At 36.8% G+C, this 25,868-nt stretch overlaps 1 pseudogene; it reads right to left on the bottom strand.

Annotated features, from left to right (window-relative positions):
• Nucleotides 1-25,868, bottom strand: part of LOC131806956 (uncharacterized) — a 107,397-nt pseudogene that overhangs the window by 23,173 nt on the left and 58,356 nt on the right.

Raw genomic sequence — 25,868 nt, 5'->3', positions numbered from 1 at the left:
GGTTTTATTTTGATCGTAACCTCCATAAAAAGCGGGGTATTATGACAATTTGTTGTGGGGATTATGTCCAAAAATTTTTCAGACAGGAAGAAAACGAAAAAAAAAAACTATTGATCGCGTGGCCGGTGTTAGACATGTCCTGGAGGGGAAAATCTCAAACCTTTGCCGAAGGCGGACCATTTAAAAAATATATAAGATTTACAAAAACTATGGATCGCTTAGCTGGTGTTTAAAATACTCCAGAGGAGAAAATTTAAAGCCCTGGCTAAAGGCCAGAAAGAAAAGAAAATCATGATTTCATTATTTTTATCGCTAATATATTCGCAACTACAAGAGATATCTGCACATTTGGGACCATTTTGGAAAGGCAACAGTGGCTATAATGTGGTTCGCAGATCTTAGTAGCCCATAATAACTCCATTTTCGATTAAAACTTCCGGTACAAAATACCAATTTTCGTATATTACTCCGGAACCGTGTATTACTGTGGGTAATCAAATTTTAAATACCAATCGTTTCCTGGGGATTATGACCTATTTTTTTTTTTTTTTTTTTTTTTTTTTTTTGAGGAGGGGTATGACCGAAAATATAATGGTCATAATCCAAATAATTGTAATGGGAATTATGTCCATGGGGATTATGGCATGGCACCTTAAATTCCTTAATTCTTCAATGTATTAAAGATGTCCTGAAAATAGAATACCTCTTAAAAGCTTTTTTTTACAAAAAAGAATAACTCTAACATGTCTCAAGGGTATTTTATCTTTAGAAGATCTCTTATAGAATACATTTAAACTTAGAGCTCTTCATTCTCTCAGAAGAACTCTTAAAGCCATTCTGCCAAAAAAGTAGAAGACTGCAATGCCCTCTAACCATAGAAGGTTTGTTAAGGATATTCTGGTATTAGAAGACTTTCTGGTGGTCTTCTGTCCATAGAAGATATCTCAGAGGATATTTTATCCCCGCATCTGTGAAAGACCTGACCTGTTAGGAAAATTTCCAATCACATTGCCACTGATTACAAAAAAAAAAAAAAAACTATTCTCCGAAACTTACCTTTTTTGTAACTGTTGTTGTTTTTTTTTTTCAAATTATAAATAAACAATACCGTTATAGAGTTGTTTATGTTAGTTGTTGTTGCGGAACAAGGGATACCTCCTGGGCTACTTGTTCCAGGAATGTGTTGTTTCCAAGTCTTTTTCTTTTTCCTGTTGATGTTGTGTTGTTTTTGTTGTTGTAGATTACAAAGAATAGTGTTGTTGTATACTGGCTTTGTTTTGTTGTTGCTGTTGTTGATTAATTTTATTTTTTTGTTGTTCTTGTTTCGTTGTTAAAGCGAGAAGTTGGTTCTCTGGCAAAACTATTTATTGTTCGTATTTTTGCTGTTGGGTGTTTGTTGTTGTAGTTGTTGTTGCTGTTGGTTTCTTCTTATTTACATAACAATTGTGTTGTTGTTGTTGCTGCTGCTGTTCTTTCGCCTTGAATGAACGAAGAATGAATGAGAAATGGGGTTGGGTGACAGAGAGGGGCGAATGTTCTCTTTTTTTGTTTTTGTCTTTGCAGTTGTGGGGTTCTCTGAGTTGTTACACGGTGTTTCTTTAGGACTGATGATGAAGTTGCAACTCAAACACGGCTAGTGGTTGCTGATGTGGGGCCTGTGACTGATGCTGGTGACTGAATGAACCAATATCGGTTTGCTTATGTTTTGTTGTCGTCACTACATGTGTTGTTGTTTGGTGCATTTTGCAGATGTGTGTGAGTGTGAGCAGAGCAATGCAACTCAGGCTTAAGGGGGCCCATTGACTGGCTGACTAAATGTTAGTGGGGTCGCCAACAAAACCCGGGTCAGCTAAACCCAAACAAAAAAAACTTGAAGTGTGTGAATTGTTTGTGTGCTGGACACCCTTTACTCTATCCCCACAAATGCTCTAAGACTAGCTCTGGACCCCACACAACTAATTTGTTAATATTGCGTTCGGAATTCTTCGTACTTTTAGCCTCAAATATTTGTTTGTTTTTCTATTTCGTATTTGTTTTTTTGTCTTTTCGTTCGAAAATTCGTTCGGGGTTGGTGCAGCTGCGCATTCAACCGTTTAGCTGCCAGCACAAGGAGGAGTGGAGAAGTTAGGACCGGGGTTCAAAGGTAAGCCACAAAGCAGCTGATGAATGTGTATGCAAATTTTGACGATGTTTTTTTTTCGTTTCTACCAATTTTGATCTGCTTCCACTGTTCACAACAACTGGTTGGAGATCTATAGCAATGGCGGAGTTTTTGTTTCGCTGGATATTTGCAAAGCTGTATTTGCCGATGTGATGATTTCTTCAATATCTACGATTGCATGCATCCCCCATCAAAAATCTGAAAGGAAAAGAAAAATAAATCTGGCATTACTACAAACTGCAAATAACATTCAGAGACGAAACAACAATGGCATATAAAATGGATCATCAAAATTTATGAAGATGAACTAATGACAGACTTACGTCAGACCGACCGAATGGGAAAACTAGTTTCCTGTTTTTTGGAAAATTTCGATGAATTAACGAGATATATGTAGATTGATCTGAAATTAATTTGAAGATTTTAATGAACGATTTTTCAAAACCTTTTGATATTAAGGTAATCAAAATTTGTTTTAACATATTTTTATAAATATAGACCCTTGCACACGATTTTTGAAGAATATTTTTAAATGGACTCTTATATAATTTTTTTAAGGACGATACATAAATTCCCTTTTTGTAGAGAATATTTTTGTCAAGAGGTTTTTAAATTTTTATACCCTCAGCCATATGGCTATCATTTGATACGGCCAAAACGTGCTTCATCGAAATAACGGTTTTAGGTCCCTTTGGGCCAAATCCGTTTCACGACATTTGGAGTCGATCTTGTGATGTCCGACCGCCCGTCTGTCTGGCTGGCTGGCACGCACAACTGCATTTTAGGACAATGGGGCATAAAATGTGAAAGAAGACATTTTATGAGCGTAATGGTAATTCAAAATTTTATCATTTGTGGGGGAGGTACCAGAAGTAATGAAAACTTTAGGATAATCCAATTTAGAAAGGATAATCCAATTTAGCTCCAACTTTGCAAATTCTAAAATTTACATTAGTGCTACGAATTTCTTACGAAAATTGACAATATCGGTAAACTCCATAAAGTACCTCCCCCACACAAAGGATCAAAATTTTGAATAATTAGAACTCTTATCAAATGTGATGTAAGGGTCCGATTGGTTTCAAATTACACAAGTATGTCTAGCTGGCTGGTTATTTATAAGATACCTCAAGAAAGGAGCATGCGATTTGGTCCATAGAACAAGAAATAAACATTTGATTTTGTTCAAACAATGCAACTCCATATATTTTAATCAATACTAGATCAGGTGCGGAAATGGACTATACCGGCAAACTTCTGTTGGCACCTCCTCCAAAAAGGGTTAACATTTTGTATTAATGGTGAAGTGAGAGACCGATTCTCTTCAAGTTTCGCACGTCTTAATACAAGGCGAGATTAGGTAGGAAAATATAATATATCGGAGTTCTCCGTCCGATAAAATGAAATCCTATTTTTTTTTTCAAACTTAGCACATCCTAAAGTTTTCATTACTTCTGGTACCTCCTCCACAAAGGATAAAATTTTGAATTACCATTACGCTCATAAAATGTGAAAGAAGAGCCCCATTGTCTTAAAATTTCGCATATCCTAATGTTTCTATCACTACAAGATGTTGTATAAAGAATTGATAGAAGGAGTGGTCCTTCTGGTACATTCCCCACAAAGGATCTAAATGTTGAATAACTGAAATGCTAATAAAATGCGAATTATGCGACGACTTTAGGGTCGTTTCTCTCCATAGACGACTTTAGGGTCGTTTCTATCCATAGGCGACTTTAGGGTCGTTTCTCTCCGTAGATGACTTTAGGGTCGTTTCTCTCCATAGACGACTTTAGGGTCGTTTCTATCCATAGGCGACTTTAGGGTCGTTTCTCTCCGTAGATGACTTTAGGGTCGTTTCTCTCCGTAGATGACTTTAGGGTCGTTTCTCTCCATAGACATTACTCTCCTAATGTTTCTATCACTACAAGATGTTGTATAAAGAATTGATAGAAGGAGTGGTCCTTCTGGTACATTCCCCACAAAGGATCTAAATGTTGAATAACTAAAATGCTAATAAAATGCGAATTATCCGACGACTTTAGGGTCGTTTCTCTCCATAGACGATTTTAAGGTCGTTTCTCTCCAGTTCTCTTCAAATCTCAGACATCACAATATTTTTATTAACACAAGATCTGATGCGCAGATGTGTTATGGGTTCCTACTGGTACCTCCCCACAAAGGTATTAAAACGTCCATACATAAACATTAGATTATCTTTAAATTTCGCACCTCCTAATATTTTTGCTAACACAAGATCTTGATATAGGTAAATATTTCAGTTAATCATAGAACTGTGAATATGGAACTCATTGGTCCACTTCTTCTGGTAATCGTAAGGTTATACTTTTCTATACAGAATTTCAACATTCCACCTTTCTCCATTCACCCAAAACCAAATTGTACCACATTATGTATTATTTAGTACAGTTCTTAAACTTATTACTCATTTCCTAAACTACCTCCTCATATAATACCTACGTCCTCTCCCGTACTCATTCCAGATTTCCAAATCTATATTTTCCCTAAATACCAATTAAATACTATTTAATACTTTTTGGTACGTTTTTCAAAATACGCCTCTGTACATCAACCCTACCTCACAAAAACTTACCCCAATACCAAATTTCACTATTCCAGCTCTATTCCATCCTCATATGCAAAACTTAGTACCATTTAAAATTGTTTGAATTTTTTGTACATTTCTCCAAAACTTTCAAATCCAAACCCTACACACCAACAGTGACCCCAATATCAACAATTAAAATCCCCGGCTCCATCCGTTCACCGAAATCCATATTGTACAGAATTTAGTACTATTTATTTACACATAGAAAATGGTACTATTCGAACTTTTTGGTAAGTTTTTCCAAAACAACCTTTAAATCTCAACTCTACACACTAACAGTGTGATCCCAACAGCAACATTTAAAATTTCTAGCCCCATCCGTTCACCCAAATCCAATTTTACTAAATGTAGTACCTTAAATCAATCCTAGTTCCCCAAATTAATTCTTATACCAAATGTCTACAATCTCACACTCCATCAGCGACCTTCATCCCAAATTTCAAAATCATACCTCTATCCGTTTGACAATACAATTTAGTACACCTACGGAACAAATAGTATCTTATGTCTGTCTCCTGGCTCTAAACGGAGGAGGTTCCTCCGATCTTGAGTTATAATCATGTAGATTTGAAGAATTTGTATACTTTCTATGAATATTTTTTGTAAGAGCAATAATTTTGAATGATCAGTAGAGCCATTAGAAACTTCTATCAATGACGTAATTTAGGTCATACCAGGTGTTAAAGCTGTCAATAGGCATTTTGCTAATCGTTTTGTATTCCCTCACTCTAACAGCAGATTGGTGGGAAAATGTTAAATTTAATTGTAAATTGGTGACCAAAACAAATTCATGCAATAGTTTTGTTATTAGGCTAGGCATACCAACCATTTGTTCTGATTTGAATTCAAATCACATAAATCCCAAAATTTGTAGTCAAATTTCTTTCATTCAATTCAATACGAATATTATTCGGTGGACCAAATAAAACCTATAGAATTTACCGTAATTATTGGTCATCGCTAGGCCACAGAATTTTAAATTAGCAACCCCTCCCCCCCAAAGGGGGGAAAAAGACAGGCAAATCTTTGCTCAAATTAAATATTTTCATTTTCAGACAGTTTCTTCGTCATGGCGAATCTTTGGGGAGAGAGACCGAACAATAGGTGTGGTAGTGGAGAGAGAGTTGGCAAAAACAAGAAAAACAAATAACGATAAATGAATGCGGCGGCCGGCCCAACCCACAATAAAACAGCAGACTAATTTTAATAATAAGACTTTTACCGCACTTAACAAATTACAATGGTGAGGACGGTCCCACCGCGGCTTGGATGTAAGTCGAAGAAAGAATTCGTAAAAGGGGAACACAGAGAAACACCAAAACACACACACACCCAGCACACTCTATTATGCCGCTCATTAATTAACTAAGAATAAATGCGACGCACAAAACGTTTATCAATAGAATCACGTAGCTAGTCAAGAGCTGTTGAACGTTAATCACATGTCGGGTGACATCGTCGTTGGAGAGAACACGCAAAGGGGCAATGGTAAATTGCATGCCTTAACTGAATGAAGTTTGTAAAGGTTTTTTACCCCCAACAATGGACAAGTGGCTACTTCGGCTAAAGGAAAATGTAAACAGAGGCGTAACCGCCACTACTTGAGCTGTAATGAGGTAATCAAGTACTTTAGAGGGCAGGGAAATTGAAGGGAGTTAATTCGATGCAATGAACACAAGAAAATACAAGTTACAGGGAGAGATGAAAAAACTGCAACGAACTTCAGACTGTTGTCATTATTCAGCCATTCGTCCGACAGCTGTTGAAATTATTCCAGTGACAGCTCATTATATTGTTTACAAGCGTAAAAAAGCATTTTGATGAGAATTTTCCAGAAAAAAAGTTATTTGTGATGGTATTTAAGCGTGATAGTGTGACTTTTTTATATATGGCTGGAAAACCACAAGTGGCTATCGTTAGAGCACTCCAGCATTTAAATGTGAATAAATCTTTTGTGTCTGGTACCGTGATACTGGTAGCGTAGTCCGACGACAAGGAAGTGGACGGAAGAAAAAAGCTACATCAGCAGAAATGATCGAACGTGAGCTGAACATATCGCAATATTCCATTCGGCAAATATTGAAAAATGAGCTCGGGGTAAAGCCATTAAAATTCCAAAAAGTGCAGGAACATACACCACAACAGAAAGAAAATAGACTCAAAAGAGCTAAGGACTTGCTTTGTTTCTTTCATTCAATAAAATTTAAAAAAATGTAAAAATCATGGCGTTTGACTTTGTTTTAGTTTTTTTTATCTCACCCTGTATCGACAAAAGTTCACTTTTTTAATTTACAAATGTGGAAAATTTTTTAACCAAAAAAATGTAGATATTTTTTAACTACTACTCAAAAAGACGACTTTAAGGTCGTCTCCTCTGAAGACGACTTTAAGGTCGTCTCCTCTGAAGACGACTTTAAGGCCGTCTCCTCTGAAGACGACTTTAAGGTCGTCTTCTCTGAAGAAGACTTTAAGGTCGTCTCCTCAGAAGACAACTTTAAGGCCGTCTTCTCAGAAGACAACTTTAATGTCGTCTCCTCAGAAGACGACTTTAAGGTCGTCTCTCCTCAGACGACTTTAAGGTCGTCTCTCCTCAGACGACTTTAAGGTCGTCTCTCCTCAGACGACTTTAAGGTCGTCTCTCCTCAGACGACTTTAAGGTCGTCTCTCCTCAGACGACTTTGAGGTCGTCTCTCCATAGACGACTTTGAGGTCGTCTTTGAGGTCGTCTCCATAGACAACTTGAAAATCGTCTCCATAGAGGACTCAGACGACTTTAAGATCGCTCCTCAGACGACTTTAAGGTCGTCTCCTCAGAAGACGACTTTAAGGTCGTCTCCTCAGAAGACAACTTTAAGGTAGACGACTTTAAGGTTGTCTCAATAGAGGACTTTAAGGTTGTCTCAATAGAGGACTTTAAGATCGTCTTCATTGACGACTTTAAGGTCGTCTCCATTGACAACATTTAAGGTCATCTCCTCAGAAGACGACTTATAGGTCTCCTCTGTTTTTTTTTATCCACAAAAGTGGATAATTGATTTATCCAGAATAGTAGATAATTTATTTATCCACAAACCTGGATAATTGATTTATCCATTAACGTGGATAAATTATTTATCCTCAAATGTGGATTATTTATTTATCCACAAACGTGGATAATTTATTTATCCAAAAATGTGGATTACTTATTTATCCACTATTATTATTTATATTATTATTTATAAACAAAAGTGGATATTTTTTATCCGCCTACGCCGATAAGTTAATTATCCGCCGTTATGGATTAGACGACATGAGGTTCGTCTCCTCAGACGATTTAAAGGTAGTCTGCGGATAATATATTAGTCCATCATCGTAAATAATTTATTTATCCACCAAAGTGGATAATTTGTTTATCCACAAACGTGGATATTTTTTCCACCAATGTGGATACTTATTTAAACCGCAAACGTGGATAATTTTTTATCCACAAACGCGGATAATTTTATTTTCCACCATCATGGATTACTAATTTATCCACCATCATGGATAATTTAGTTATCCACCGAGGTGGATAATTTATTGAACCACCGACGTGGATACATTTTTGATACACCAATGGGGAAATTAATTTATCCAACAACGTGGATAAATTATTTATCCACCAAAGTGGGTAGTGTTTTTATCCACAATTGTGGATAATATATATCCACAATCATTGAGAATTTATTTATCCACCATTGATTTATTACAATTGTCAACGATCTCCATGATCCATTTCAATATCAATGTCAGATCAAAGTAAGACAATTCCATGTTGATCAATGACAAACAACAACAATAAAAAAACGATTGCAGCATGGTGGCTTCTGGTGGCTTCTGGTGGCTTCTGGTGTCAATATCTGTGAAGTCTTGTAATAACTTTGTTGAACATATGTATGATTTCACTTGGATTTATTTTGCTATGCCAGAGCAAGACACCACCATCAAAAACCTGTGTCCAATAGTTTCAATTCAATATTTCGTCGTCTCCAATTACCTCTTGAATAGAGAGAGGGGAAACAAAGGTCTGAAGAATATGGGCAAAAAAAATCATCCATCGAATTAAGAAAACTATACGCATTCTTCTTCACGCACGCGAACACACACACTCATACAGTGACAGACAGACACAATTATTTGCCATATACAACACCCCGGCATCCGGCCAAGTTCAGGTTGTTTGGGTTTACCAACAAAACCCAATCAAATTGCCCGACCACAACGCACAAACAAAAATCGAGTAGTACTTTGGCAAAACAGCTGTGAAAATACAGAACGATTAGTATGACAAGAGCGAAAGAGGGGCAGGCAGAGAGAGCATGGAAGACCACAACATGTGAGACACTTGGCTCAGCAGCTGTATTCCATTCACCTATAAATTGGAACTGGAGAAACCTGAAATGAAACAACAACAGCAACAACGAAAACCAAAACAGAGCTTCCAATCATCAGCGGTTTGTGTGTGTGTGTGTGTGTGCGTTTTGGGCTCTGTGGCCACAAACCACTGCTCTACCATAACCAACTCTTCTTAGAGAGCTTATGATTCCGCCGGATACTCTTGTGGCCACTATCGAGCCAACATGATTGGTTTATTGAATGGCTGGCCGGTGTTTGGCAAATATATGAAACGGCCTTGTTAAGCTGTAAATGTTGCCGACAAATCGTAGCATTATTTGTAGTTGTTTTTGGCTGGGGAGGGGGGGGGGGGGGGGGTGAATAGAAATTTTAATCGAATCTTAAGAAGTGGGGGAGGGAGATTTATTGTCGAGAACGAGGGACACAGAATAATTAAGGGAAATCAGAATAACTTTTAACTGTTGGTATTTTAAAGGGAGCAGTGTTATGTCAATTGAAAATCCTGTGCCGGTTTTATGGGAAGATTTTGAGGTAGCCTTCTTGTGAAATTGTGGGAGATGAGTGACTGACTGTCCCGTCCACGTCCAGAAAAATTACAAGGTCAAAAAAAATGACTGTTGGTGGATAGCTGGACGTCTACAAGGGTTTTGAAAATTAGTACAGAAACCCATGTTTTCCTTTTCCTTATACCCTCTACCAAGGAGGGTATGGAGGGTATATTAAGCTCGTCATTGCGTTCGTAACTCATCGAAATAATAATTTTAGACATAACAAATCATCAGCGTAAAATTCAAAGACGATTTAGACTTTCCGTCCGTCCCTCTGTCTGTTGTAAACACGCTAGAGTCAAAAAGAACAACGATAGGAAGCTAGAATTTTGCACAAATCAGACTTTAGTCTGCATGCAGGTCAAGTTCGAAGATGGGCCATATTGGACAACGAAATCGTATATCCCCCATATTCGGTATTTTATGATTGTATCCAAAATTTTCAATGAAATTGTCTGAAAATCTACAAAAGGGGTTCCTTGTAAGTCTTTTATCCCTGGAAGGGTATTGCCTATATAAACCCACGATATCGTATATCCCCCATATAACAGTACCTCCCTATATTCGGAATGTTGATGAGTTTAGCGACATTATTAACCGGAGTTGCTTTAAATATCATATTCAGAATTCGTAATCGGTACTGCAGCCTATGACAAAAAATTCCGTATGCAGGCCCACGTCTTCGTATAGCCTCCATATAACTGTACCTCCCAATATTTGGAATTTTAACGATTTTAGGGACATTATTCACCGGAGTTGTTTCAAATTTCGTATTTAGGTTTCGTAATGAGAACTACATCCTAATACAGAAAATTGTCCATAATGATCCAGGTCTTTGTATAGGCCCCATATATCAGTACCTCCCTATATTCAGTATTTTGACGATTTTAGATAGAATATCTACCTAAATTGTTTGAAATTTCGTATTTGAAGTTCCTACTAGCCACTACAGCCTATGACAGAAAATTGTCTATGTAGGTCCAGGTCTTCGTATAGCCTCCATATAGTGATACATCCCTATATTTGGAATTTTGATGATTTTAGCGACATTATTCACCGGAGTTGTTTCAAATTTCCTATTTAGAATTCGTAATAGGTACTACAGCCAATGACAGAAAATTGTTTATGCCACACCAGGTCCTCTTATTGGCCCCATATATCAGTACCTCCCTATATTCGGTGTTTTGACAATTTTAGCTACAATATTCGCCGACATTTTTTGAAATTTCGCATTTTTAGTTCCTAATAGGTACTACAGCCTGTACCATAAAATTGTCTATGCAGGTCCAGGTCTTCGTATAGCCCCGATATAGCGGTACCTCCCAATAATCGGTATTTTGGTGATTTTAACGACATTATTCACCAGTTTTGTCTTTTCAAGTTTCGTATTTGAATATTTTAAAGCTTATGGCAAATATGCAGATCCACGTCGTCGTATTGAACCCAATATAACGGTTATATTCGGCAATTTTAAGATTTTAACAGCATATTTAACGGATTTTATTTTTTTTGAAAATTTCCAAATTCGTTCCAACTTGTTTCACAAGTTATTACAGATACAAGTATTGGTAAACGAATTGTGACCCATTGTAGGAGAGGCAGGTATATCACAACAGATCTTGTGTTAGCAAAAATGTTTGCATGTTTAAAATTTGAAGAAAATTGGATGTTTATTTCGCGTTTGCGTTTTACGAGCTTAATTGCCATTCAAAATGTTGACCCTTTGTGGGGAGGGAGTGCCAGAAGGAGTGGACCGATACATTCCGTAATGGAATGTATGAAATATAAAGAGAACCGGATACTTATTTCGAATTTTTTAATCGTTTTTTTTTTATTCAAAAAACTAGACCCTTTGAGGGGGAGGTACCAGAAGGAATAGTGCGATCTCTACCATCTTTATAACAAATCTTAGGTCGATGGAAATATTGAAATGTGCCAAGTCTGGATGTTAATTTCGTGTTTTATAAACTTCATGGTTATTCAAAATGTTGAGCGTTTGTGGGGCAGATACCAGAAGGAGTGGACCGATATTGTCCATTTTCGTACCAAACCTTGACTAAATAAAAAATATTGTGATGTATGTAATTTGAAGACAATCGTACACTTACATCATTTTATAAGAGTTACAATTATTCAAAATTTTGACCCTTTGTGGGTGAGGTACTAGAAGGAGTGAACCGATATTATCCATTTTTGCACCTGACCTAGCACTGATGCACATAATAGGATTTGCAAAGTTGGAGGAAATCAGATTATCCTTTCTCTTTCTGTAAGTAAGTAAATGATTTTCTTTGAAAATGTTGACATTTTGTGGAGGAGGTACCAGAAGGTATTGTCCATCTCCGAACTTGGACCAAATCGGATACTCCCTTCGAGAGTTATCGCGCACCGGCTGGCTGGTAGATAGACGGACATCGTTAGATGGACTCCAAATGTCCTAAAACGGATTTGGTCCACAGAGACCTAGGGCCTAAAACCGTTATTTCGATGAGGTACGTTTTGGCCGTATCAAATGATATATACACTCTCTAGCGATATGGCTGAGGGTATGAAAATCGTACATGGGACACGTGAGTTTTTGAATTTTCCATTTCTTAATATGAAACTAATGTTGTCCCAATTTCCATACCACCCTCATAACAAATAAGCCAATGTTTTCGTTTTTGTTTTTGTTTTTTTTTTTTTTTTTCTTTAATCGAAGAATGGTTAATTATGGCATGAGGTGTCTGTCATTTATTGTTTTGCTTTTTTACTGCTGCTGTCACTTTTGTATTTCGCTTTTTTATTGTTATTTTTCTTGATGTCGTTCTTCTGCTGCTTCTTCTCCTCCTCCCCCTCCTCTGTCGTCGACAAAACTTCTTTGAATATCACTTGTATGGTAGCAACAGCAGCATCAAACCATTGAAAAACCGTTAATGGCAACAAAACCATCAACAACAACAGCAACAAAACATTGATTATGGCTTAAATGGAGAATTGCTTCGTCATATGGAGTTAATGTCGTTTTATGATTTCCTCCTCTTCATCAATCGGCGGAGAAAATATTTGTTTGTTTATTTCGTTTTCGATATGGATTTTAATAATATACACATATGGATACATTGTTGTTGCTGCTGTTGTTGTTGTCGGTCGAATACTGTTTAGCATTCATGGTGTCGTATCTATTTCTTTATGAGTGACGCATTGGCTAAGATATCCAAACACTCTATAGAGAAAGGTGGCTTAGTTAAAGTGGCTAAAAATAAAGTACGAAGTTAATAGTAGTGCAAATGGAAGCAGTAAAGCTCTTTCCGATTATTAAAGATATTGAGACAGATGATTGGACCGCAATAGATCTATTGAGTTAAGAGAATTTCGACAGGTTATATTTCATGAATAGAAGATCTTCAAACAAATTAGATTGCAACGAACATACTAAGTAAGTAAGTAAGGGGCAGAGGTCGGGTGGAGCCAGTCACAGCTGTAACTTTAATATTTTGAATACGCTGAATTTTTCGAAATTCGCAAATGTGAATTATCAAAACTTTACTCTTTAAGAGTCCGAGCCCAAACTGCAAAATTTTGGTTGACCATTTCGGGACTTCATAATGATATTTGTCTCCAGAATATCAGATACAGCTCAAAAATAAGTGCCTAAAATTTTGTCAAGGTCGGTTCAGATTAGGATATAGCTCACATATATATCTTTATCCGATTTCAGACTTATTATGCACCCAGTGGTTAATATCAGCTCAAATGGACTGTATTTTGGCACTTCCTATGGAATTCTGTCCAAAGCAAATACTTAAAATTTTGGAGAAAATCGGTCAGATATAGCTACAGCTCCCATATATATATGTTTCATCCGATTTGATGTAAAAGTGCCTCACATGCGTAATATACACTCCACAACAAAGATATTTGATACCGGGCACCAGATACAGCTCGAAAAAACCTCAGCAAAATTTCATCGAGATCGGTTCAGATTTTTACATACCTTCGATATACATCTTCATCCGATCCAAATTGGATAGATTTTTTCATATTCAGCCTATTTTTTTTCATTTGGTAAAACCCTCAGCCGTATGGCTAGAGACGGTATTTGATACTGCCAAAATGTCCCTAGTCGAGATAACGTTTTTAGACCCTAGGTCTCTTTGGACCAAATCCGTTTCAAGATATTTGGAGTTAATTTGGCGATGTCCGTCCGTCGTTCTGTCTGTCTCGAAGGGCGTATCCGAACTTGGTACATCGTAATATTTTTGTCAAACTTAGATCGAGTTCGGAGATGGGCAACATTGATCCAATCATTGCGGTACCTCCTCCACCCCCTCCCCAAAAAAGGCCAACATTTTCATATAAAAAAATTACCTCATAGGTAGGTAATTTGTTCAAACTTTGCAAATCGTAACAATTTGCATTGCTCAGACTACTCTTTCTAGTGCCTCTCACACAAAGGGTCCAAATTTGGAATACCTAAAACGCTCATAAAATGTGAAATTACTGCAGATGCTTTTTAAATTTCACAAAAACCAATATTTTTACCATCACAAAATCTGGTGTAAAGACGGAGTATAGCGGATCACTCTTTCTGGTACCTCCGCCACAAAGGATCAAAATTTGGAATAACGAAAACGCTTATAAAATTCGAAATAAGCGTCCGATTGTATTCAAACTTCGCACATCTCAATATTTCTACTATCGGACCACTCCTTTGATTCTCTTTAAATTTCGCACATCCCGGCTCACAACTTCTGGTACCTCCAGATGGGATATATCGGCCAACTCCTTCTAATACCTCCCACAACCGGTCAACATTTTGAAAAATAATAACTATTAAATATGAAATAAGAGTTATATTTTCCTTCAAATTTCTCACATCCCAATATTTCTACCAATACAAGGTCAGGTATGAGGAACGGATAAAAGGATTTTTTCCTTCTAATACCTCGCCCTCAAAATATTTTGAATAAACAAACATTTCTTTCTTTCTGGTACACAACCCCCCCCCCCCCCCCCCCCAAAAAAAAAAGGGTTGCATTTTTGAATAATTATAAATATGTCAACGATTTCCTTCAAACCATGTATATTACAATATTTTTACCAACAAGATATCTGATCTGAATATGATATTTATGGCCCCACTCTACCTGATACCTTACCTATTTTTTAACATTATGAATTATTATAACCATTATTTTCTGATCTGATTCAGCGGGTATCTTGACCCACTCTTTCTGGTAGCTTCCCAAAAGTTGAGCGTTTTCAAAAAGTATGTACACATTATCCAAACCTGTTACCTCCAATGATTATACCAGACTAAGGTCATAAGCGAAGTGGACAATATTCTTCTATTCAATCGGTAGCTCTCCTATAGGGGGTCAAAATTTAGAATAATAATAAAACATGTCAAAATATATTTTAATAAACTAATAATCGCATTCGGCACGTACAGACACTCATAAATATTATTGAGCTCACCCCCAGGCAGACAGAAGAAAAGACGACCGGACGAACGTATCTGTATAGATCGACTCAAATTGTCATTAATCGTACATCATTCCAAAGAGACATATGGTTTAAAAGTGTAATTTCGATAAGATCCATTATGTTAATATGAAATAGTTATACCCTCCTCTTTTGTCAGGAAGCCGAGGCTATAAAAACAAACATATAAAGAAAACTCCAAATCACAGTCTTATGCAATATGGAATACCATTTCGATATTCAAAACGACATGTTACTATGTTTAAAGGTGGGTGTTCACGTGACTGGTATTAAGAGATTTACCTATTTATCGCCGATAAAAAAAAACACCCCTTGACCGCACATTGTGGTGAAGGTTATAAAAAGTCAAGCTTTGCGTTCAGTCGCATGTAAAATATGAGCATTGTTTGTTGAAATAATTAATTATTGACAATATTTTTTTTAAATTTTTAATCAATTGGTTCAAGTATTTGTACTCAATATTTCGATTGCAATGCAGCTCTGCTCCGTCAGAGCCAGGCATTACGCCACTTTGTTTCAGGCAACACTTGAATGCTCGCCATGGCAAATGAGGTTATGTTTACCACCAACACCACCGCCAACACTTCTGACGAATTACCAATTGGATTTGAATTGGAAAAGTGCCATGAAGTGAAGAGTGGAGTGCAGAGAGGGAGAGAGAGTACTCATTAATCGCATTATGAGAAGCCTCGATGGTGATGATGGTATTGAAGAGATTTTTTTCGAAAATTAAGTGCAATTAAACGGCGAGTCAATGTCAAAAAAATCAAAGAGTTGGAAAATTTGCTAATCTGCAATAATGGTGATGTATTGTTAAATAAATACTCTATAAACAAATAATGAATGGCTCTAATTATGTATTTCATTCACAACCTACAATGGCGCCGGCATGGCGTTCTACAGACTGTTGTAAAACATTCTCAATTAGCTTATTAAACTAATTGCAGTCATCAGAGGCAGCGATCAATCTGCGGTTTTTATGCGATGGCGGTTAGAGAACACGAATCTTGCATGTCTTTGGGTGATCAACTCCCAGCGGCGTTCGTTAGCAACGAAGATATTCTTCTCATTATAATATAATGTAAGAAGGAAAAATGTCATGTCCCACAGACACCTAATGCAGAACAGTAGCAATTGTAATTATGTCATCTCGCTCAGATGTCAGCTAGTTAATGAAACTTCGAAGGGAAATTCCATACAATTTCAATTGATGGAATAAGCTTGCAGAAGACTGAAATCATAGCAAGGCTTCATTTTATAAACCACTAAAGAAAGTCTTAAAGTCGGGCGGGGCCGACTTTATAATACCCTACACCACTTTGCTAATTTAGTAGAGCTCCTCATAGCAATTAAAAGTTTTTATGGGAAAATCCAATCAAACACGCTATGATTATAATTATAATTTAAAGTTCAAGGGACTAAATATGCCGAAGCATTTGTATCTTTTAAATTCGGACTTGTATTTGGTACAAAATTAATTTGAAATCGGAAAAAGATATATATGGGAGCTATATCCAAATCTGAACCGATCTCGATAAAAGTGACAAAGATATTTTTGAGCTGTATTTGATATATTTCCCTAAATATCGTTGTTACGGAGTGCATATTACGGCTGTGGGTAACAAATATAACAAATCGGATAAATTCCATTCCATTTGGGCAAATATTAGACGTTTGGTGCATAATAAAATGTAAATCGGACGAAGTTATATATAGGAGCTATATCCAAATCTGCACCGATCTCGATAAAATTAAGCAAATGTATTTCTGAACTGTATTTTATATATTTCCCCAAATATTGTTGTTACAGAGTGCATATTACGGTTGCGGAGGACAAAAATAACAAATCGGATGAACAATATATATGGGAGCTATAGCTATATCTGAACCGATTTCGATCAAATTTGGCATACTTATTTTCAAGCCTAATTTGGTTGTATGTGCAAAATTCCATACTGTTCGGGCAGATATTACACGTTTGGTGCACGATAAAAGGCAAATCGGACGATGGGAGGGAGATAGGAGCTATATCTAAATTTTGTCCGATTATCTCCAATTTCAATAGGATTCGACCTTGGGCCCAACAAATGATTTGGGCAAAATTTCATCTGGATAGGGCAATAAATGCGAACTGTACTTTGTTTACAGAAATACATGGACAGACGGACGGACATGCATAAATCGACTCAGAATGTGATTCTATGCAGATTATCAAAAGGAACTATGGGTCTATCTCGTTTCCTTTTGCCTGTTACAAACAAATGCACAAAGACATAATACCCTGACCACCTTTTGGTGTAGTGTATAAAGAACTATGAAAAGCTTTCCTTCTATAGAAGATATTTCAAAGGACTTCTTTCTTCTGTTGTTCTGGCCACAAAAAGTTGTAGGCTGTAGGTGCGGAGTAACCCATTACCGGCAGGTTAAAAATAACGAGTTATTCCTAAAATAATACAAAACAAAATAACTTACTTTTCTCACTCCAAAGTTTTAGGTAACGAAGGGTCATATTGTGCTCGACCATCTCATTACCAAATAATGGGTTAATTGGCACCAGTGCCTACCAAGCAAAAACACTCATTACAAATCAGGTCACCAATTATTTTAACATGTCGGACTAAATAAGAAGTAATTATGTCGGTGAAGATATATTGTAGTAGCAAAACACAAACCACTTGCAATTTGAGACGGTGCACAAAGGGTTAATTGAGTAATAGACTTTTACAGATATATATCATCATCACAACAGATCTTGCTTCAGCAAAAATGTTTGTAGGTGTGAAATTTGAAGAGAGTTGGATGCTTATATTGCATTCTTTGGGCGTCTTGTTCTTCAAAATCTTGAACCATATGCATCGGAGGTATCAGAGGGAATGGTCCGATCACTGCCATCTTTATAACAAATTTTATGGAAATATTAAGATGTACCAAGTCTGAATGGAATCGAATGTTAGTTTCGCGTTTTATGAGCCTTATTGACACTCAAAATGTTGACCCTTTGTGAAGGAGGTACCAGAAAGAGTGGACTCGTATATCCCATCTCCACAGCAGATATTGTGTTAGTAGAAATAATGTGATGTGTGAAATATGAAGAGAATCGGAAACTTATTTCGTTCTTTATGATCGTTTGGTTATTAAAAATTTTTAACCTTTGTGGGGAGGTACCTGAAAGAAATGACCGACATATTCCATATTCACATCAGACCTTGGGTTAATAAAAATATTGTAAAGTGTGTGACAGTCGGACTCATACATCATATTTTATAAGATTTATAATTATCCAAAATGTTGACCCTATGCGTGGGAGGTACTTAATGGAGTGGAACGGTATTATCCATTTTCACACCTGACCTAGAATTGATGCAACTATTAGGATTTACAAGGTTGGAGCAAAATCAGATTACCCTTTCTCTTTTTGTGCAGTAAAATATTTATTTGGAAAATTTCGACCTTTTGTGGGGGAGGTACCAGAAGGAGTGGACCGATGTTGCACATCTCCGAACTCAATCTAAGTTTGACAATAATATTTCGATGTACCAAATTTGGAGGTACATTGAGGCACGTTTTGGGCGTATCAAATTATATATACCCTATCTAGCCATATGGCTGAGGGTATAAAAACACATAATTTCAGATATGGATGAATAATCAGAATAGGGTTGGCTGTAGAGAAAATGCATGGAAAATTACACAAGAACTATGATAGATGCGTGATTGTGGCCCCGCTGATATTAAAGCTCTCGATGAGTACTTTCAGAATACATATGCCTTATGTTCCCAAATGATTTCAGATAATCGAATTTTTCCGATATCCTAACAATAGTAGCGAAGAATTCCGTTTTGGAAGTAGTTTCTGATGCTAAAATGAACTCAATGAACCCATTATTTGGTAATGAGATTTTTTTCCTTCGAACTAATAAATTAAACCTTGCCAATTGTTTGCTAGCAAGCCTTCTATCTGTCTTAAAATTACAGAGGATCGGTAAGATGCCTTCTATATATTGACGGCATGTGGCGCATCTTCCATTCCATGTCGAAGAATGTCTCTAGAAGGCGTATGAAGGTATTCTATCTCTTTAAGATCTGTAGGAAAAACTTCCATTCGTAGGAGGTCTGCTAATGGCCTACTTTGTCTATTATTAGAAGATCTACGGTCTGTAAATATACCCTCTTCCTATAGAACTGTGCCTTCTGCCAATAGAAGACCATCGGAAAGTATTATTCCTATAGAACTTTATTCCGGCTTTAGTAGACCCAAAGTGGCCTTCTGCCTATTGAAGATTTCCTTCCATAGAAAGACTCGTAAGAAGAAACGTAGAAGGTATTATCTCTATAGGAGAATTTTACACGTTTTTTAGGCTATATAAGGCTCTCAGAAGGTCATTTGTTTATAGAAAATCCTTGCATAGTCTTCGGTCGTTTCAGGAACTTTAGAAAGCCTTCTGTAGGCCTTTATAACGTGTCCGATCTATAGAAAACTCTTAGAACGTATCGATCTGTATTCAATAGAAAAATATGATCGTCCTGTCAATGATCTTATGTCAATAGAACCTCTCGAAATATTTCGGCTACTAGCAGTCCATCCAGAAGCTATAGAATACCTGAGAAAAGTTTTATATCTAATGAGTCCCATAAAAAAACTCCTATCTATAGAGGTCCCTTAGAAAGATCTACTGATTATCCTTCGAAGGTCTTCTGTTTATAGATCTTATAAAGAAATTTTATGTGAAGAAGACACTCTTAGGAGGACCCTTAGAAAGATCTACTGATTATCCTTCAAAGGTCTTCTGTTTATTCATATTATTAAGAAATTTTGTGTGAAGAAGACACTCTCAGAACACCTAAAAATGGTCGTCATCCTTTAGACGATCTTTTGTCGATAGAAGCACTTGAAAATTATAGAATACGTGAGAAAAGTCTTATATCTATTAAGAGACATTAGAAGATCTCCTAATCTGTGGAAGACCTTTAGAAAGCCTGCTCTCTGAATAAGGCCTTTAGAAAACCTTTATGTATATAAAATATTTGGAGGATCTCCTGTCAATAAAATCCTTCAGAATGTATTATGTCTATAGAAGATTATGTATATTGAAAATCCTTCTGTCTAGAAAATGTCTTAAGGAGATCTTCGATGTACGAAGTCCTTTTGTAGGTCATCTGGAGGGTTTTCTATGCTGATCTGTAAATAGATGGTTATATGAACGCCTATACAAATCTTTTCACAATAGAATGGCCTTATAATGTTGCCCGCCTATGGAACACCCAGAAACAGAATGACTTCTGACAATAGAGGACCTTCAGATGGCATTTTGTGTATAGAAACCCTCGACAAACTTTTCTATTTATAGAAGACCTTTAGAAGTTTACAGGTCTGTAAAAACCCTTAGGATTGAAGCATCCTTGATCTCCTCGAGGTATACCATATAGCTTGTTTTGTGTTTTGCCCATCCCTCTGTCTGCCTGTGCCCACGATAACCATCGAAGTCGAATTAGTTCAAATTTGGTACTTCTTAATATTTCTATGAAACTTAGATCTACTTCGGAGATGGGTAAATTGGACTTCTTTTTTGTACTTCCGCCACAAAAAGTTATAATATTTATATTTGTCATAGAACTCTACAAGAATCCAGAATACATCTTAACACCGTCCGTCTCTGGAAATCACTCTAGCTTCCGAACAAATTGAAGTAGGTTAATAAAATTTGGTATTTGGTAGGACTTTTGGTATTGAAAACGGGCTATATAGAAGCACGTTTAGGTATAGCCCCTATATAACATTATTCACCGAAATTTCTTTAAAGTTCGTATTTAAAGTTCCTAATGGGTACTTCAGTCTATGACAGAAAATTGTCTATGCAGGTTCAAGTCTTCGTGTAGCCCCCATATAATGATACCCCCTATATTAGGTATTTTGCTGCTTTCACCGACATTGTTCTCCGGAAATGTTTCAAATTTTGTATTTGGATTTCGCAATGGGTACTACAGCCTGTGTCAGTCAATTGCCTATGCAGGTCCACATTTTTGTATAGACCCCAAAATAATGGTAACTCCCTATATGCGGTATTTTTCAGATTTCAACGGATTCTATTTTTTTTTATTTTTCTAATTTTGTCTTTGCAGAAAATGGTTTTTGCAGGTTCAGGTCTTCGTGTAGCCCCCATATAAGGTACTTCCCTATATTCGGTATTTTGCTTTTTACCGACATTATTCTCCGGAATTGTTTCAAATGTTGTATTTGGATTTCGTAATGGGTACTACAGCCTGTGTCAGTCAATTGCCAATGCAGGTCCACATTTTTGTATAGACCCCAAAATAGTAGTAACTTCCTATATTAGGTTTTTTCAGATTTCAACGGTTTCTGTTTTTTTTTTTTTTTTTAATTTCCAAATTTGTTTTAAATAGTGGAGGGTATTTAAAGTTCGACCCGGCGAACTTACTGCATTTTACCGTTTTTATACCCTCCACCATACTATGGAGGGTATATTTACTTTGTCATTCCGTTTGTAACTCCTCGAAATACTCATATCAGACCCAACAAAGTATATATATTCTTGATCAGCGTAAAATTCTAAGTCGATTTAGCGATGTCCGTCTGTCTGTCTGTCTGTCCGTCTGTCCGTCTGTCTGTCTGTCCGTCTGTCTGTCTGTCCGTCTGTCTGTTGTAATCACGTAATCTTTCGAATGAATTGAGATAGATGGCTAATATTTTGCACACATGTTTATTTTTCCAGTAGGCAGGTTAAGTTCGTAAATGGGCCATGTAGGTCCACGTTTTCATATAGCCCCCATATAACGGAACCTCCCTATATTCGGTATTTTGATGATTTTAGCGACATTATTCACGGGAATTGTTTCAAATTTGGTATTTGAAGTCCAAAATGGATACTACACCCTAAGACAGAAAATTGTCTAGGCTGGTTCACGTCTTCATATAGCCCCCATATAACGGTACCTCCCTATATTCGGTATTTTGATGATATTAGCGACATTATTCACCGAAATTGTTTCAAAATTGGTATTTGAAGTTCGTTATGGGAACTACAGTCTTTGACAGAAAATTGTCTGTGCGGGTCCAGGTCTTCGTATAGGCCCCATATATCAGTACCTCCCTATATTCGGTATTTTGACGATTTTAGGTACAATACCCACCGAAATTGTTTGAGATGTGGTATTTGAAGTTCGTAACCGTTTATTTCAAGTTTCGAATTTAAATATGGTAATGGCTTATGACAAACAATGCCTATGTATATCCTTTTTATTTTTTTTAATTTCCAAATTCGTTGCAAAAGGTGGAGGGTATTAAAAGTTCGACCCGGCGAACTTGTTGCATTTTACCGTTTTTTTTTTTTTTTGGAATTCAAGACTAAATCTTTCTTCTTAGTAACAAAACAAAATTTTGTTTCATTTTTACAAAACATAAATACTTCGCAAACAGTTATTCCAACAAGTGGACACAACAACTAACCACAAGGAAACCAAAACAACAACAACAACAACACAAACAATTGCGAAACAAATCTAAGAATAAATGATTGTGCAATGTACGGTTGGATGGATAGGTTGACGTGTTAATTTGTATGCTTTTAACCAGTCGACGACTCATATAAATATCAGATTACATGCAACCGGGTGTTGGATGGTTCTCCAGCATTAATTAAAATATGTATGTGTTACTACCGCCCCCCCCCCTCCCCCAAACACCGAAAAAGTACACAAAAGAACAACAGCAACCTCATACTAACTAACAACGCATAAAATACACAAATTTGAAACTTACAGAACCGTAAATGTTTTCCCGGCGTTCTCTACCTCCTTCCCCTCCACCCATTATTGCACACAATACAAAATATAGACTTGTAATATGTTGCTGATGTTGTAAAATATATGTGTAGTGTTTTCCACAACAACTGATTCATATCATCCTCATCACCATCGTCGTCGTCATTGCCATCTCACAGCCATTCATCAACATTGCCGTCATCATCATCTACGCCATCACCAGCACCCCGCCAGCCATCCAGTTGATGGGAACTAAAATTGTTCACCAGGGTATAGGGATAGATTGCCCCCCCCCCCCCTCACTTTCCCACCTCTGTTTGGCACAAATTCGAGAAACCCAAACGCCAAGTTTTAGTTTAAATTTAGCGTATAAACGTTTACAATTAAACATGAAAATTAACAAAAAGCGTGAATGTAACAGCGTTTCACGAGAATAGCAAATGGCAATCGGCGTATCAGGTGAAAATGAATGAAATATTTTTACAGGAATTATATTGTTAACATAATTATCGGTTTATGGCAGGTGAATACAGACAGCGACAAATATTAATTAACAAATAAATCATTTCGATTGCACAATGAGGGTGTTGAAGAGGGGTGGAGTTCTGTGGAGTGTACGAAAAACTGGTGGGCCAAAGAAATCGATGGAGGCAATCTGGATAAGAATGGATAGGAGCTTCCATATAGGAGTTAGAATTGCTAAAAGGGGCAGAAGACGCATGATTTAGACCACTATGTGAGAGTTGGGTAAATATAATTCTCAATCACTTTGTGGTACAACACCCAGCAAAAATTTGAAAGGAACCTGTCCCAATTTTCATCACCTTCCACATGAAAGCTTCAAGAGTTACATGAACCATTAAAAGGTAACAAACAAATATGTTGAAATTTATGCGTTATTACATAAAAATTCCCAAAGCAAAAAACCTTATTATACTAGAGAGGGTATATTTCATTTTATACGGCCAAAACTGGCCTCATCGAAATAAATGTATTAGACCCCAGGTATCTTTCGACCAAATCCGTTTCAGGACATTTGGAGTCGATTTAGCGATGTCCGTCTGTCTCTGGCTGGCTGGTGGGCACTATAACTCTCGAAGGGGGTATCCGATTTGGCCCAAACTTGGTACATCGTAATATTATTATTAAACTTAGATCCAGTTCGAAGATAAAAATAATAAAAATTCCGAAAGCAAAAACCGTATTATACTAGAGACGGTATATATCATTTTATACGGTCGAAACGTGCCTCATCGAAAAAAATGTTTAAGACCCCAGGTCTCTTTCGACCATATCCGTTTCAGGGCATTTGGAGTCGATTTAGCGATGTCCATCCGTTCGGCCGTCTGCCTGGCTGGCTGGTGGGCACTATAACTCTCAAATGTAGTATCCGATTTAGTCCAAACTTGATACATCGTAATATTATTATCAAACGTAGTTCGAGTTCGGAGATGGACAATATTGGTCCACTCCTTCTGGTACCTCCCCCACAAAAGGTCGAAATTTTCAAAAAAAAAAAAATATTTTACTGCCCAGACAGAGAAAGAACAGTCCGCTTTTGCACCAATTTTACAAATCCTAATTCTGCATCGGTGCTAGGTCCGTTGCGAAAATGTACAATGTCGGTCCACTCCATCAAGTACCTCCCACACAAGAGTTCAAAATTTTGAAAAATTATAACTCTTATAATATGTGATATAATAGTCCGATTGTCTTTAAATTACACACATCAAAATATTTTTATGAACTTGAGGTCTGTTGTGAAAATGGAATATATCGGTCCACTACTTCTGTTACCGCCCTCACGAAGGGTCAAATTTTGAATATCCATGAAGCTCATTAAACGTGAAATTTCACTTCATTCAGACTTGGCACATCTCAATTTCTATCCAAAAAAGATATGTTATAAAGATGGAAGATATCGGACCATACCTTCTGGTACCGAACCCACAAATGGTCAAAATTTTGAATAACCCAAACGAGCATAAAATTCGAAATAAGCATCCGGCTCTTCTCAAATTTCACAAATCCCATTATTTCTACTAACACAAGTTTTACCGTGACGATGGGATATATCGATCCACTCCTTGTGGTATCTCCCCTACAAAGGGGTCAAAAATAATTATATCTCATAAAATGTGAAATAAGAATCCGACTCTCTTAAAATTTCACACATCCCAATATTTCTATGAGCACAAAATCTGGAATGAAGATGAAATATATCGATCTTCTCCTTGTAGTACCTTCCCCACAGAGGGATACAATTTTTAAAAACAAGATGCCCTAAAAATGCGATATAAGCATCCGATTTTTATTAACACAATATAAGGTGTGAAGATGATAGATATCGGCATACCACTTGTGGTACCTCCCCTCAAACGATCACAATTTTAAATACTTAAATCTTTCATAACTTGCGAAACAAGTCAGCGATTCCATTTAAACGTAGTATATCTTAATATTTCTCTCAACAAGAGATCTGACGCGAATGATCCCTTACCTTCTCCCCCACAAAAAGTTTAAATTTTGGTTTACAATATTCGCATAAAATTAAAAAAAAAAAATCTATTTTATTTACATTTTGCAGGTCCCAATATCAGGTGCAAGCAGAATCGGTTCTAGATGAATTAGAACCGCCGCTACAGCAACAACAATGACATTAGTGTTTATTTTCAGGATATCAGCTTTCTTCCTTCACCCAATTCCAATCGGAACCCGCAGCAGTGGCCGGAAAAAGGCTCGTGAGCTGAACATATCGCAATATTCCATTCGGCAAATATTGAAAAATGAGCTCGGGGTAAAGCCATTGAAATTCCAAAAAGTGCAAGAACTTACTCCGCAACAGAAGAAAATATAGTCAAAAGAGCAAAAGAGTTGCTTCGCTTGGTCG

The sequence above is a fragment of the Musca domestica genome, unplaced genomic scaffold (assembly GCF_030504385.1).
Source record: "Musca domestica strain aabys unplaced genomic scaffold, Musca_domestica.polishedcontigs.V.1.1 90, whole genome shotgun sequence".
Classification (NCBI taxonomy): domain Eukaryota; kingdom Metazoa; phylum Arthropoda; class Insecta; order Diptera; family Muscidae; genus Musca; species Musca domestica.
The sequence above is the reverse complement of the archived record's forward strand: the minus strand, read 5'-3'. Positions and strand labels throughout refer to the sequence as shown.